Source organism: Pongo abelii, chromosome 1, assembly GCF_028885655.2.
Source record: "Pongo abelii isolate AG06213 chromosome 1, NHGRI_mPonAbe1-v2.0_pri, whole genome shotgun sequence".
In the NCBI taxonomy this organism is placed as follows: Eukaryota; Metazoa; Chordata; class Mammalia; order Primates; family Hominidae; genus Pongo; species Pongo abelii.
The window spans coordinates 226,572,234-226,584,886 of NC_071985.2; the positions used below are offsets into that span (position 1 = coordinate 226,572,234).

The window sequence follows — 12,653 nt, forward strand, 5'->3', positions numbered from 1 at the left end:
GACCGCATAGAGTTCTGCTTTTGTTTCCCTAAAGTCAGAGTGCACGAGGCGGCTCTTCCCAGCGGTGCTGGAATGGAAGAGAAAGGCAACAAGGACGGAAGGAGAGTGAACAGGAGGCTGAGGGACCTCCCAGCCTGTGAGCCTCCTGTGGAGACTCAGGATAGAGGTGGTGGACCAACAAGCAACGAGCCGGGAGGACCAATGCCTCTCCCAGGAGTGTGTGGGGAGGTGGCCCCATCCTGGAGGGCAAGACTCTGGCTTCCTGCCCTCACCAGACTTCTTCGCCCCAAAGGGAGTGCAGATGCAGGCAAGGCCAGGGGAGATGGGGATGGGACTGAAGGGCCCACGTGGCCTGGACGGCAGGTACCTCAGTGCCCAGTGCTGACTGATGGCAGCCATCTGAACAGCCACCCCAGGATCTGGGCTCAACCTTCCTCCCTGCACTTTTGCAGTTCCTGGAGTTGGGGTTGGGGTTGGGGTTTCCCCACCTGCCTGGCAGGATGGGGGCTGGAAGTCTAAACCGACTTTTCCAGCAGAGCAGTTTTCTCAGCTGGAGCAGACCCGGCCAAGGGGTGGCTAAGTTCTGAGTCTGGCGCATGGAGCAATCCAGCTCTCTCTAGTGGGGCCAGGCTCAGAGGCAGTGGATTCGCAGCTTTGGGGCTGGAGCTGGTGCTGGGGATCCAGGCGCGGAGGAGTAGGGCACAGGGTTGAGATAGGGAGAGGCCAGTGGCTTTATTGATACAAGAGCAATGTCCTTCCTCCTTTGGCTGAAGCTCCTCTCCCACCGGCTCCAGGAGGACAGCCGCTAACCCTCACAGCACCGGCCCCAGTTCTGTGAAGTGCTCTAGAGCGTAGGGGTACAAGGAGAGTGTCGACATGGCAGGTAGGAGCTGGCTCGATTCAGACTTGGATTTGAGTCCAAGTTTTACTTATTAATTTTTTTTGAAACAGGGTGTCACTCTGTTGCTCAGGCTGGAGTGCTGTGGTATAAACACGACTCACTGTAGACTTGGCCTCATGGGTTCAAGTGATCCTGCCGCCTCAGCCTCCTGAGTAGCTGGGACTATAGGCATGTGTCACTACACTTGGATATTTAAAAAAAAAATATTTGTAGAGGCCAGGCACAGTGGCTCACACCTGTAATCCTAATACTTTGGAAGGCCAAAGTGGGCGGATCACCTGAGGTCAGGAGTTTGAGACCAGCCCGACCAACATGGTGAAACCCATCTCTACTAAAAATACAAAATTAGCTGGGCATGGTGGCACATGCCTGTAATCCCAGCTACCTGGGGGGTGCTGAGGCAAAAGAATCGCCCGGGAGGCAGAGGTTGCAGTGAGCCAAGATTGCACCATTGCACTCCAGCCTGGGTAACAAGAGCAAAACTCCATCTCAAAACAAGAATAAAATTATTTGTAGAGACAAGGGTCTCACTATGTTACCCAGGCTGGTTTGGAACTCCTGGCCTCCCAAAGTGCTGATATTACAGGTGTGAGCTATTGTACCTGGTCTGAGTCTAGGTTTTGATCTTGCTGTGTGGATTTGGGCAAGTCACTTAGCCTCTCTGAGCCTCAGTTTCCTCACTTGTAAAGTGGGCATATAGTAGTTCCTGCCTGGAGAACTGGCCAGGAGAAAACACGATCTACATGCCTGGCACTTTGTGCATACCCAAAAAAAGGGTAGTTGTTGTCATAACATCACTAGTGATGATGGTGATGACAGTGATGACTGTGACACCCAGCAGGCAGTGCTGGCCCTGCCCTGGGGCCTGGCTGATGCTATGGGGACTGGGCTTGTGGCAGGAAGCTTCTTGCTGTGAAATCCACAGATGGCTCAGCCCCAGAACGCTGCGGGTAGATCTCCGTGGTGGCCATTCATCTCATGCCTCTGTTCCTGGGTGTAGAGCTCTCCCTTTAATTATAACTCTGATGGTTTTTATTTTCTTCTTCTTTTTTTTTTTGAGACAGAGTCTCACTCTGTTGCCCAGGCTGGAGTGCAGTGGCACGATCTCGGTTCACTGCAACCTCTGCCTCCTGAGTTCAAGCGATTCTTCTGCCTCAGCCTCCTGAATAGCTGGGATTACAGGCGCCTGCCACCGCGCCTGGCTAATTTTTGTATTTTTAGTAGAGATGGGGTTTCACCATATTGGCCAGGCTGGTCTCAAACTCCTGACCTTGTGATCCACCTGCCTTGGCCTCCCAAAGTGCTGGGATTACAGGCGTGAGCCACCGTGCCCAGCCTCTGATAGTTTTTCAAAGGAAATCACCCATGTGTGAGGCTTGGGATCTGGCAGGAATACCTTCAGGGTGCTGCTTTCCTTCTCTGTGTGTGCTGTCGCCTGACCCGGGTGTCCGCTCTCCTTCCTTCCCCTCTGCTTCACTCTGAAGAGGCTCCTCTGAGGTCTGCAGCACCCTCTGCCTCCTGCATCTTCACTTATTGTCAGGGGGCCTGGGATTCTGGTGGGTCACTGAGGGGGATGGGTGGGGCTGAGTGGCACCTGTTTGCCAAGCTGCCATGTTCATCACTTGTGATCGGCGAACATGTGATAGGCGCAGGCAGGCAGGTGGCAGCATTGACAGCCCACTTTTCTTCAGGTGGACAGTGCTTTCATCTTGGGCTCCCTGGAGGAATTCTCCAGCAGCCCCCTAAGTACCTTGTCCCTGACAGCTGGAGGGAAGGCCTGGCCCAGGGGCTTTTAAACCTCATCATAGCTATGGGACCTTTTTCTTAAATAAACCTCTACCTAGAGATTCAATACGGAAGACAGATTACTGCAGAAAGGACCTGGTGGAGGCAGGATGAGGGGTCACAGGCTCTCTGGCCTGTCCCTATGCCCAGGGCACTCCTGGGCTACAGACATTTCCAGACTCATTTTACAGATAAGAAAACAGAGGCTCAGGAGGGGAGGCGACAGCCCAAATCACATTCCAGAGGCCACAGGGCAGGATTTGAGACTCCCCTCTGTACCACTGCACGGGCAGTGGTCTGTTCCAGCTGTGGGTCCCCTACTCTGGCTGTACCCAGGCCCCATATAGGAAATTCTAACGTCATTGGTCTGGGGTGGTGCCAGGTACTTTTTTTTAGAGCTCTGCAGAGGCTCCTTGCATGCCGTTAGGATGGGAGAACACGCAGCTCTGTCTCACATGCCGTTAGGATGGGAGAACAGGCAGCTCTGTCCTAAGCTTAAACTCAGCAGGGAACTGCAAGTCCAAGAGCAGAAACCCCTGCAGAGCTCACCACGGGAGCATCTCCCTGTGGGAACTCTGAGCAGGTGCCCCTTGCCAAGCCAGGCCACATGTTCTCTGGGAAGATCCTTGCTGAGTTTGAACTTTGCTGTCTGGGGAGATGAGCTGTTTTCAGGGCAGCCCCACCTCTGGCTTCGGCCTTCAGGCCACACCCCACTCGAGGGTCTTGGGTCTTGGCATAGTGAGGCTTTTGAATCCCCTGGCTGGAAGAGTCTCCTGGCATTTCAGATCAGGGCCCCCTCTGCTCTGACAACTGCCGATCAGGCCAGGTTTCTCCTCCAGTCCCGATGGGGGTGCGGCAACCACATTCTCTCTGCCTCTTGTTCTCCTCCTTATGTTGTGAAGGTTATAAAATGAAGACCCAGTGAAGGGTGACAGATTGCAAGCAGAGAGTTTCTGGATGCTTAATGCAAATTACCTACTGTCTTGGCACATCCAATATGCAGATTGTCTCCCTCCTTGCTCTGGTGTTGGGGGTGGGTGGGTGGAGAAAAGCCCCTCCCTCTGAGGTGGTGAGTTGTTAGCACTGAATATCAAATACTATCAAGACGGCTTTTAACATGTCATGCTCTGCTTCCCAACACGGAATGAATCAGCGGGAAGGGAGATTTCTATAGGGAAAAAGCGCTTTATGAAAGGAAGGTTAATAGCCATGCATGCCGGCCTCCCCCTCAGCCCCTTCCCCTTTTTAAAGCAGCAAAAGGGAAACCACGTTAAAAGTACACTTGATCACGTGACCTCCCATGACATGTAAGGTCATGACATGTCATGTAAGGGAGGAGGCACAGAAAGAGGAATTCCAAGAAAGGTAATGTCCTGGTGGCTCTGGGTCACATCTGTCCCCTCCTGCTCACTGTACCTCACCGGGCAGTACCTGACTCCCCGTTCTCAGACAGAACGGCCTGAACTGAATCCCAGACAGAGGGACCCTCTCTGCAGCTCCGCATAGTTGGAGCCTGGGTGGTGGTCCCTGGTCTGCTCAGGTGGTGGAGAGAGACCTGTATCCCCCGGAAGGCTGGGTCAGGGGAAGTACCAGAGAGAAGAAAGGGCTGGCATGGGGTGGGATAAGCCAGACCCCAGCATGGGGTTCCACAAGACAGGGGCAGGCAGGATGGTCACACTGGCCACTGGGAAGCAGGATGCTGGCTCCTCGAAAGGTGTCCTCCTACAGCTACCCGAGAAGCCCTGCGGCTGCCCTGTGAAACACAGGCCGGGGACTGCATTCTCTCGGACAGGGCTGCCTGCAGCGCGGCCTGTGTGAGGATCGGCCTGCAGAGCTGAGGCTGGGAGTGGCCGTCGCAGGAACCCAGGGCCCACTCCAATGCTGACCTAGCCCTCGTACAAGATGTTTACCCTAATTATGGCCCATGGCAAGGCAGCAGCGCTTCCACTAATATGAATAATCAAAATGAAATCAATGACAACAGCATGTGGCCCATGCTTTGGAGAGCATCTTCTGATGAACAATTTACCCAAGAGGCGGCCAACCGCTGGGAAGAGAGTAATTGAGATCTAGAAGAGAGGGCTGGGGGAAGGAATAGGGGCTTCACCCCACATGGGGCAGGCTGCCAGCCGAGAGCCTCTTGGGTTGCAGCTGCTCCATCCCAGGCGCTTGGGAAGCGGCGGAGAGCTTCAGCTACACAGGCTAAGCCTGAGCCATGGTAGGGCCATCCTATTTTCCTCTGTCATGAACTGAATTGTGTCCCCCACCAAATCCATAGGTTGAAGCCCTAACCACCAATGTGACTGTATTTGGAAACAGACTTTTAAGGAGGTAATTATGGTTAAGTGAGGTCACATGGGTGGGACCCTATCCCAACAGGACTGGTGTCCTTATAAGCAGAGGAGGAGACACCAGGAGTGCCCATGCCTAGATAAATGGTTATATGAGGAAGCAGTAAGAAGGCGGCTGTCTGCAACCCAGGAAGAGAGGCCCTACCAGAAACCAACCCCAATGTCCCCTTGATCTTGGACTTCCAGCCTGCAGACTGTGAGACAATCAATTTCTGTTGTTTAAGCCCGGGTCTGTGGCACTCTGTGAGGGCAGTGTTTTAGTCTTCGTCTTTTTTGTGCTGCTACAACAGAATATCACAGACTGGGAAATTCATAAAGAACAGAAGTGTATTGGCTTATAGTTTTGGAGGCTGGGAAGTCCAATATCAAACTGCCAGTGCCTGGTGAGGGCCTTCTTACTATGTCATTGCATGGTGGAAGGGCGAAGAAAAAGAATCCATTCCCAGAAACCCTAAGTAAAGCAGTTAAACGCCTCCCATGGGGACCCACCTCCAGAGACAGTTGCATTGGGAATTCAATTTCAACATGAGTTTTGGAGGAAAACATTCAAACCATAGCAGGCTGAATAATACACCCCACATGGGGGCTCGGGCCTCTCCCATCCTCAGGCTCTGGCTAGAGGTCCACACCAACCCTGCTCTATGCACTGCACACGTGTGTGTGTACAGGTGTGTGTGTCTGTATAGGTGTGCATGTATAGGTGTGTGTACATATAGGTGTGTGTATAGGTGTGGGTGTATCAGTGTGTGTGTATGTAGATGTGTGTATAGGTGTGTATCAGTGTGTGTGCATAGGTGTGGGTGTGTATATAGGTGTGTGTGTATAGGTGTGTGGGTGTGTATAGGTGTGTGTATAGGGGTGTTTGTGTGTAGGTGGGTGTGTTTGTATGTATAGGTGTGCGTATCGGTGTGTATAGGTGTGTGGGTGTGTACATAGGTGTGTATGTGTGTTGTATAGGTGTGTGTTTGTGTATAGGTGGGTGTGTTTGTGTATAGGTATGTGCGTATAGGTTGTGTGGGTATGTGTATAGGTGTGTGTGTGTATAGGTGGGTGTATTTGTGTGCATAGGTGTGTGTGTATAGGTGGGTGTGTGTGTTTAAGGGGGTGTGTGTATAGGTGTGTTTGTGTGTATAGGTGTGTTTGTAACGGTGTGTGTGTATAGGTGGGTGTGTTTGTGTGTATAACGGTGTGTATAGATGGGTGTGTATAGGTGTGTGTGTATAGGTGGGTGTGTTTGTGTGTATAGGGGTGTGTGTGTGTATAGGTGTGTGTAGGTGTGTGTATAGGTGGTTGTGTTTGTGTATACAGGTGTGTGTTTGTATAGGTGTGTGTGTATAGGTGTGTGTGGGTGTGTGTATAGGTGTGTATAGGTGGGTGTGTGTGTATATAGGGGTGTGTGTGTATAGGTGTGTGGGTGTGTGTATAGGTGTGTGTGTATAGGTGTGTGTGTACAGGTGTGTGTGGGTGTGTATAGGTGTGTGTATATAGGTGGGTTTGTTTAGGGGTGTGTGTATAGGTGTGTGCTTGTGTGTGTATAGATGGGTGTGTTTGTGGGTGTATAGATGTGTTTGTGTGTATAGGTGAGTATGTGTATAGGTGGGTGTGTTTGTGTGTATAGGGGTGTGTGTGGTGTGTATAGGTGTGTATAGGTGTGTGTGGGTGTGTGTATAGGTGGGTTTGTTTAGGGGTGTGTATAGGTGTGTGTATAGGTGTGTGCTTGTGTGTGTATAGATGGGTGTGTTTGTGGGTGTATAGATGTGTTTGTGTGTATAGGTGTGTGTGTATAGGTGGGTATGTGTGTAGGTGGGTGTGTTTGTGTATAGGGGTGTGTGTGGTGTGTATAGGTGTGTGTAGGTGTGTGTGTATAGGTGGGTGTGTTTGCATGTATAGGTGTGTGTGTATGCGTGTGTGGGTGTGTGTATAGGTGTGTGTGTTTGTGTGTATAGGGGTGCTTGTGTGTATGGGGTGTGTGTATAGGTGTGTGTGTGTATAGGTGTGTGCTTGTGTGTGTATAGATGGGTGTGTGTGTAGGGGTGTGTATGTGTATAGGTGTGTGTATGTATAGGTGTGTATGTGTGTGTGTGTGTGTGTACAGTTCAAGGGGTTTTGACATCAGGGGCTTTCCAGAATGCCTCTCTCCTCTACTACTTTATTTTTAATATATTTATTTATTTATTTTTTGAGACAGGGTCTCACTCTGTCACCCAGGCTGGAGTGCAGTGGTGCAATCTGAGCTCACTGCAACCTCTGACCCTTGGGTTCAAGCAATTCTCATGCCTCAGCCTCCTGAGTAGCTGGACTACAGGTGTGCGCCACCACGCCTGGCTAAGTTTTGTATTTTTAGTAGAGACAGGGTTTCAGCATGGTGGTCAGGCTGGTCTTGAACTCGTGACCTCAAGTGATACACCCACCTTGGCCTCCTGAAGTGCAGGGATTACAGGTTTGAGCCACCGCACCTGGCCCTTCTACCACTTTAAATGCCACCCTTCTTTCCAGCACAGCCCAGCTCAAGCCCCCACCTCTGGCTCATTCTCAGGTCCTCCCCAAACCCACCAAATCACAGACTCAGGATGGGGCCCAGCACCTGTGTCCTAAGGGGCCCTCGTGGGAATTCAAATGCATGCTCCAGTTTGAGAACTATGGGTATAGAAATCACAATAGCCTTCCCGGCTGCTCATGCCTGTCCCTAGGAGCTGGAGTTTGGATCCTGAGGGCAGGCCTTGCCAAGCTGTTCACTGCTCGTCTCCCATCCTCAGAACAATGCCTGGCACATAGTAGATGCTTAATAAAGGCTGGTAGAGTGAATGAGTGAATGGCCAATTTCTCAATCAGTCATGCCCTCCCTAGCTCTTTTTTTTAATTGGTTCATCATTTCCCTCAGTGAGCTATAAGCAGAGCTCATGTCTCAATAATAACAACAAAAACAATGATAGTTATTGGACATATCCTCCATGCCAGGCAGTATGTGAGCATCTTTATATGTTGACTCCAAAAAGAAAAAAAGAACAAGGCCAGGTGTGGTGGCTCATGCCAGTAATCCCAGCACTTTGGGAGGATGGGGCGGGTGGATCACTTGAGCCCAGGGGTTTGAGACCAGCCTTGGCAACATGGCGAGACCCAGTCTCTACAAAAAATAAAAACATTAGTCTGGTGTGGTGGTGGGCACCTGTAATCCCAGCTACACGGGAGGCGGAGGCAGGAGGATCACCTGAGCCCAGGGAGGTCGAGGCTACAGTGAGCTGTGATCGGGCCACTGCACTCCAGCCTGGGTGACAGAGTGAGGCCCTGTCTCAAAAAAAGAAGGGGAAAAAATAATAATAATACTATGTACTCCACTGAGCCTCTGCTGTGGGCAGGGCACGGGGCCAGACACTCTTCTGTGGAGCAGTGGTTTTCAAAGTGTGGCCCCCACAGCAGTAGAATCACCTGACACTTGTTAGATATGCACATTCTCAGGCCCCGCCCCAACCTACAGAATCAGAAACTCTGGGGTTTGGGGCCCAGCATCCATGTCCTAATAGGCCTTTGATGCACACTCAAGTTTGAGAAGCTCGAGTCTAGAGATGACATCTTTAACCTCCCAGTGATCCCTTGAGGTAGAATATATTATCCCATTTTATTAATGCCAAAACCGAGACTCAGAGAAGTTATGTAACTTGCCCAGGGTCACACAGCAGGTGCGTGGGGGGTGAGGAGGGGCTGCAGATGCAAGCTCTTTCCACTGGGCGACCTGCCTGGCTTTCAGCTCTGCCAGGACCAGCTCCTAGGAGGAGGTGAGGAAGACTGGACAGCAGCTCGGTGGTGGGCAGAGGAGAAAAGCGACCTCATGTGGAGGTAGAGGGTCCTGGCCGTGAGCAGCAAGACTCACTTCACTTCCTGGAGTGGAGTCTGGTTTCCCTCGGCTGCCCCTTCACCAGGGTCTGGTGACTGTGCAGGAAACTCAGGGTCCTGGTGCTGGACCACATGCTGTCATCCCAAGCTGGATGCCCAGCTTCGTCTCCTGCCCTCCCTGACTTCGCAGGTGCTGGGCTGTCTCAGAGGGGCCAGGCCTTGCTGGCAGGGGCCTCAGTGGGCAGAAGCTCCCGAGGCTCTGGCTCCCCACTTGGGATTTCCTCACTTCGGGCTCAGGTCAGCTGTCACTCATCTGGCCAAGCCACCCAGACCAGGGCAGAAGAAACTCTTCCTTGAGCCTCCCACGGGAGGAACTGGGAGGCAGGGCCTGATGGGGACCTGCTCTTGGAAAATCAGAGCAAGCAGGAGAGGAAGGGGGAAGGAAACCTGGGAGGCTGCTGCAAGGAGGACATCTCAGCAACGCTGCATCCAAACCTGGGCGCTGGGGCTTCCCTGAGGCGTGCGCTGGCCTTGTCACAGCAGCAGGCTTTGTGCCTGGTTAGGGGCGCATTTGGGGGGAATTTCTATAAAAACCAAAAGAAGCTAAGAAGAGTTCATTCCAGACTGTACAGGATGTGTGGGGGCAATGCTTGGCTCCACGACAGGGCCTCCTCATTTAGAGTGTGGTGGGAGTGGGGAGGGGACCCCCTGAGGGATGGCAGGGGGCTGAGGGGCAGCTTCGTCTTGGCTGTCTTTCATTCCTGATGTGGTTGTCCCATGCAGTGGTGGGGCTTTCCCAAAGGGCAGAGAAAACCTCCAAGTGCAATGCCCTGTGCTGGCTATGTGGGAAGAAGGGGCGAGGATTTAGAAACAGTGGGAGACGGGCCAGGCCAGCACCATGCTGGCCTGGGGTCGGGGCCCCCATGTGGCCACAGCTCTTTCCCTCACACACTGTGTGATCTTAGAACAAGATCTTTGCTTCCTCTGGATCTTAGTTTCTTCATCTGGAAAGTGGGCGCCTCTTGCCGGTTCACTTGACTGTATGCCATTGGGCCCTATCCAGGTAGGTGGCCCCACCCCTGGATTATGATGTGATGGCATCCACAGGAGATCTGCCCGGGCCAGGGTGGAAAGCCTCGCGAGAGGGGAAGCTCTCTGCTCTGCAGTCCTGCCTGGAAGACTTTGGAAAGGAATTGGATGAGGAGACAGAGAGAACTCCAGAAGTCTGCCTCAGCCCCTGGTGGCCCCTGGAACGGGTGAGAGCCAGCTACCTGCCCCCTTTGCTCTGTGGGGCAGTAACTCTTGGAAGGATGACAGGGCAAGGCCACCTGGAGCTTTGGTCACCATGGTAACTGCACAGGCGGCACCTGCTGGAATCCACGCTTGGCCTTCCTTCGCATGAGAAGAGATTTCTGGGTGCTGTGATGAGCAGGTGGCAAGGACAAGGGGCAGTGTCCTTTTCTGGAGGGCTGTGGGGGGGCCCTGTCCTCCTCCTCCATCTGGGCTCGTCCAGTCCACCCACCTAGGTACCCCACCGCCCAAGAAAGACCCAGAAAGAGGGTGGCCATTTAACTAGTCAAGCCAGGTCACCTTGGGAGCCAAGAAAGGGTGCTGTGGTCATTTGTCCAGGTGCTGGTATAAGCTGGGATGCTCTCCAGCAACCCTGGATGTGTGGCTGCTCTCCTTGTGAACCACGTGCCAGAGGCGGACGGGAGAGGGAGCGGCCACGTGCCTCTCCTGGAGTGAATGAGGCCCCTTCGGAGTCCTCGGTGTTGTTGACACTAGAAGGCTGTCTCCATGGCGACAAGGTCAATGGGAAATGGCAGCCGGGTTGGTTTAATTTTCACTGTATTCTTGTTGACAGGAATAAAGGCCCTGTTTCTGATTTCTTGGTTCAACTGGATGAAATTTTCATTGGATTTAACTTCTCATATCCAGACACCCACATACTATTCAATTTCCCGATCTCACCATTCAACTCTCATTCGCCTATTGGTCCTGAGGACAAAATTTTCAGAAATCTCATTTCGAGGAGCACAGAGGCTGAGGGGGGACGGGATGGAGCGTGCGCCCGCCGTGTGCACGTGCGGGGACCTATCTGTCGTGTCCCCAGTGAGCCTGTCATTTCTGGTGCTCGCTCTTGGGGCATCACAGTCCTCCCTCTGCCAGGGGGCATGGGCTTCGTCCCAACATCACACGCCCTCTGGAAAAGACGGGGGTGGAGGGTCCAGCAGACTGCCAGGGTGTTGAGAGCTTGACCTTCCCGTATTCTTTCTTCTTGCAGGTGGGACGGACCTTGTCAATGAGGGGTAGGGAGAGGTGCCATTCCAGCCCGGCCAGTGACTCCATCATTAGGAAATACAGAGCATGTGGGGTGGCATGTCCTTTACCCCTGCACCTGGCCTCACAGGAAATCTCCAAGGTGCTCAGCGACATACAAAGTGGCATTTTAGAGCCATCCTGAGGCTCTCGGAATCTTCTCCTGATGTGCTAAGCGGCATTGTTACCAGGCTGGGAATTCTTTGCACCGTGGATGAAGCGTGAGTGCGCTAGGAGTGCTGGCCGCCTGGCAGCGTCAGAGCCTCAGGGTGATCTGCCCCTCCAGGCCACTCGGAAAGAGGGGTGGGGGACCAAGTGGGATTCTGGATGCTTCCATCTTGCCTCCGGTAAGATTGCTCTAGGGCCCTGGACTCAGGTGCCTCCTGGTGTGTTGGGAGGTAGCGCCTCAAGAAGCCAGGCTCGGTCCACAGAGCAGCCGCCTCTGAGCTCCCAACTACCTGGCCTGGAGCCTTCCATTTTTAAAGAGAGGCTGAAAATCTGGAGATCTGAATGTTGGCAACGAATTCTAACTTTGACAGAACCACTCCCTGGCACCTAGCAGGGCTCAGCATCAGCTCTGCATAGCAGTCAGGGCCCAGGACGTCGGTGGGGCCCTGTATCCCCAACACCAGCACAGGGGCACACTCCACAAAAGGGGGAACTCCTGTCATGGAAGCAGCTGTGTGGTCTTGAAGCAGCCCTGGGCAGCAAGATGCCAGGAGAGATAGCAAATCAAAAGCAGTATTTCTCTTCCAGTCCTACTTGGGGGCTGGATCGGCTCCATAAAACTAGCTGGAGTGAGAAACCAACATTTGCAAAACAAACCTGGATCCTGGGAGCAAAGTAGGAAGCAAGCCCCACACTCAAGTCAGCCGCTCCATGCCCACCCTCTGCTGTCCTCCGTGCCAGGTTGGAAGGGGGCTGCAGGCATTCTGGCAGGAGCCAGGAAGAGGGCTGGGACCTACCTGGAGATTCCAGGAACCTGCCCTGCCTGCTCCTCATGCCAGCAGCTCCTTCCCAAAGGGAAGGGTAAAAGGCAGAGGAAATCCTCTCCAGGAACCCCCCAGCACTATCCTTGCCTCCCCCAAGACTCCCAGGCCCTGCAGATGCAGGCAGGGAGCCGGGCCTCTGCTCTCAGGGACAGAGCTGCTGTCCGGGCTGCCGTGGGGACACAGATGTGCTTCCTCTTATGCAACTCCAGGGTTTCTCACAAGTGCAAGTCAACAGGTGTCTGGCAAGGCCCCACCATGTGCCGGCACCAACACCTCAGCTGCAAAACAAGGAAACTTCTAGAGTCGTATTTCTTAGCTCAGAGTCTACGGAAAGTCCTCGTGCAGTCCTGGAACATCCAGAAATGATATACCCAGTACTTAGTGCATGCCGGGGAGTGGCTTCCTCTGGGAGTGTGGCTAGACTAAGCTCCATGTGGCCTCCAACGCCTGCCCTCCTCCCACCCAGATGTGAGA

General features: G+C 53.2%; 1 protein-coding gene across 10 annotated transcripts in view; it reads right to left on the reverse strand.

Moving 5' to 3' along the window:
• The window catches only part of CAMTA1 (calmodulin binding transcription activator 1), a 979,133-nt gene that overhangs the window by 109,369 nt on the left and 857,111 nt on the right, over nt 1-12,653 (reverse strand). The gene's annotated exons all lie outside the window — the stretch shown is intronic.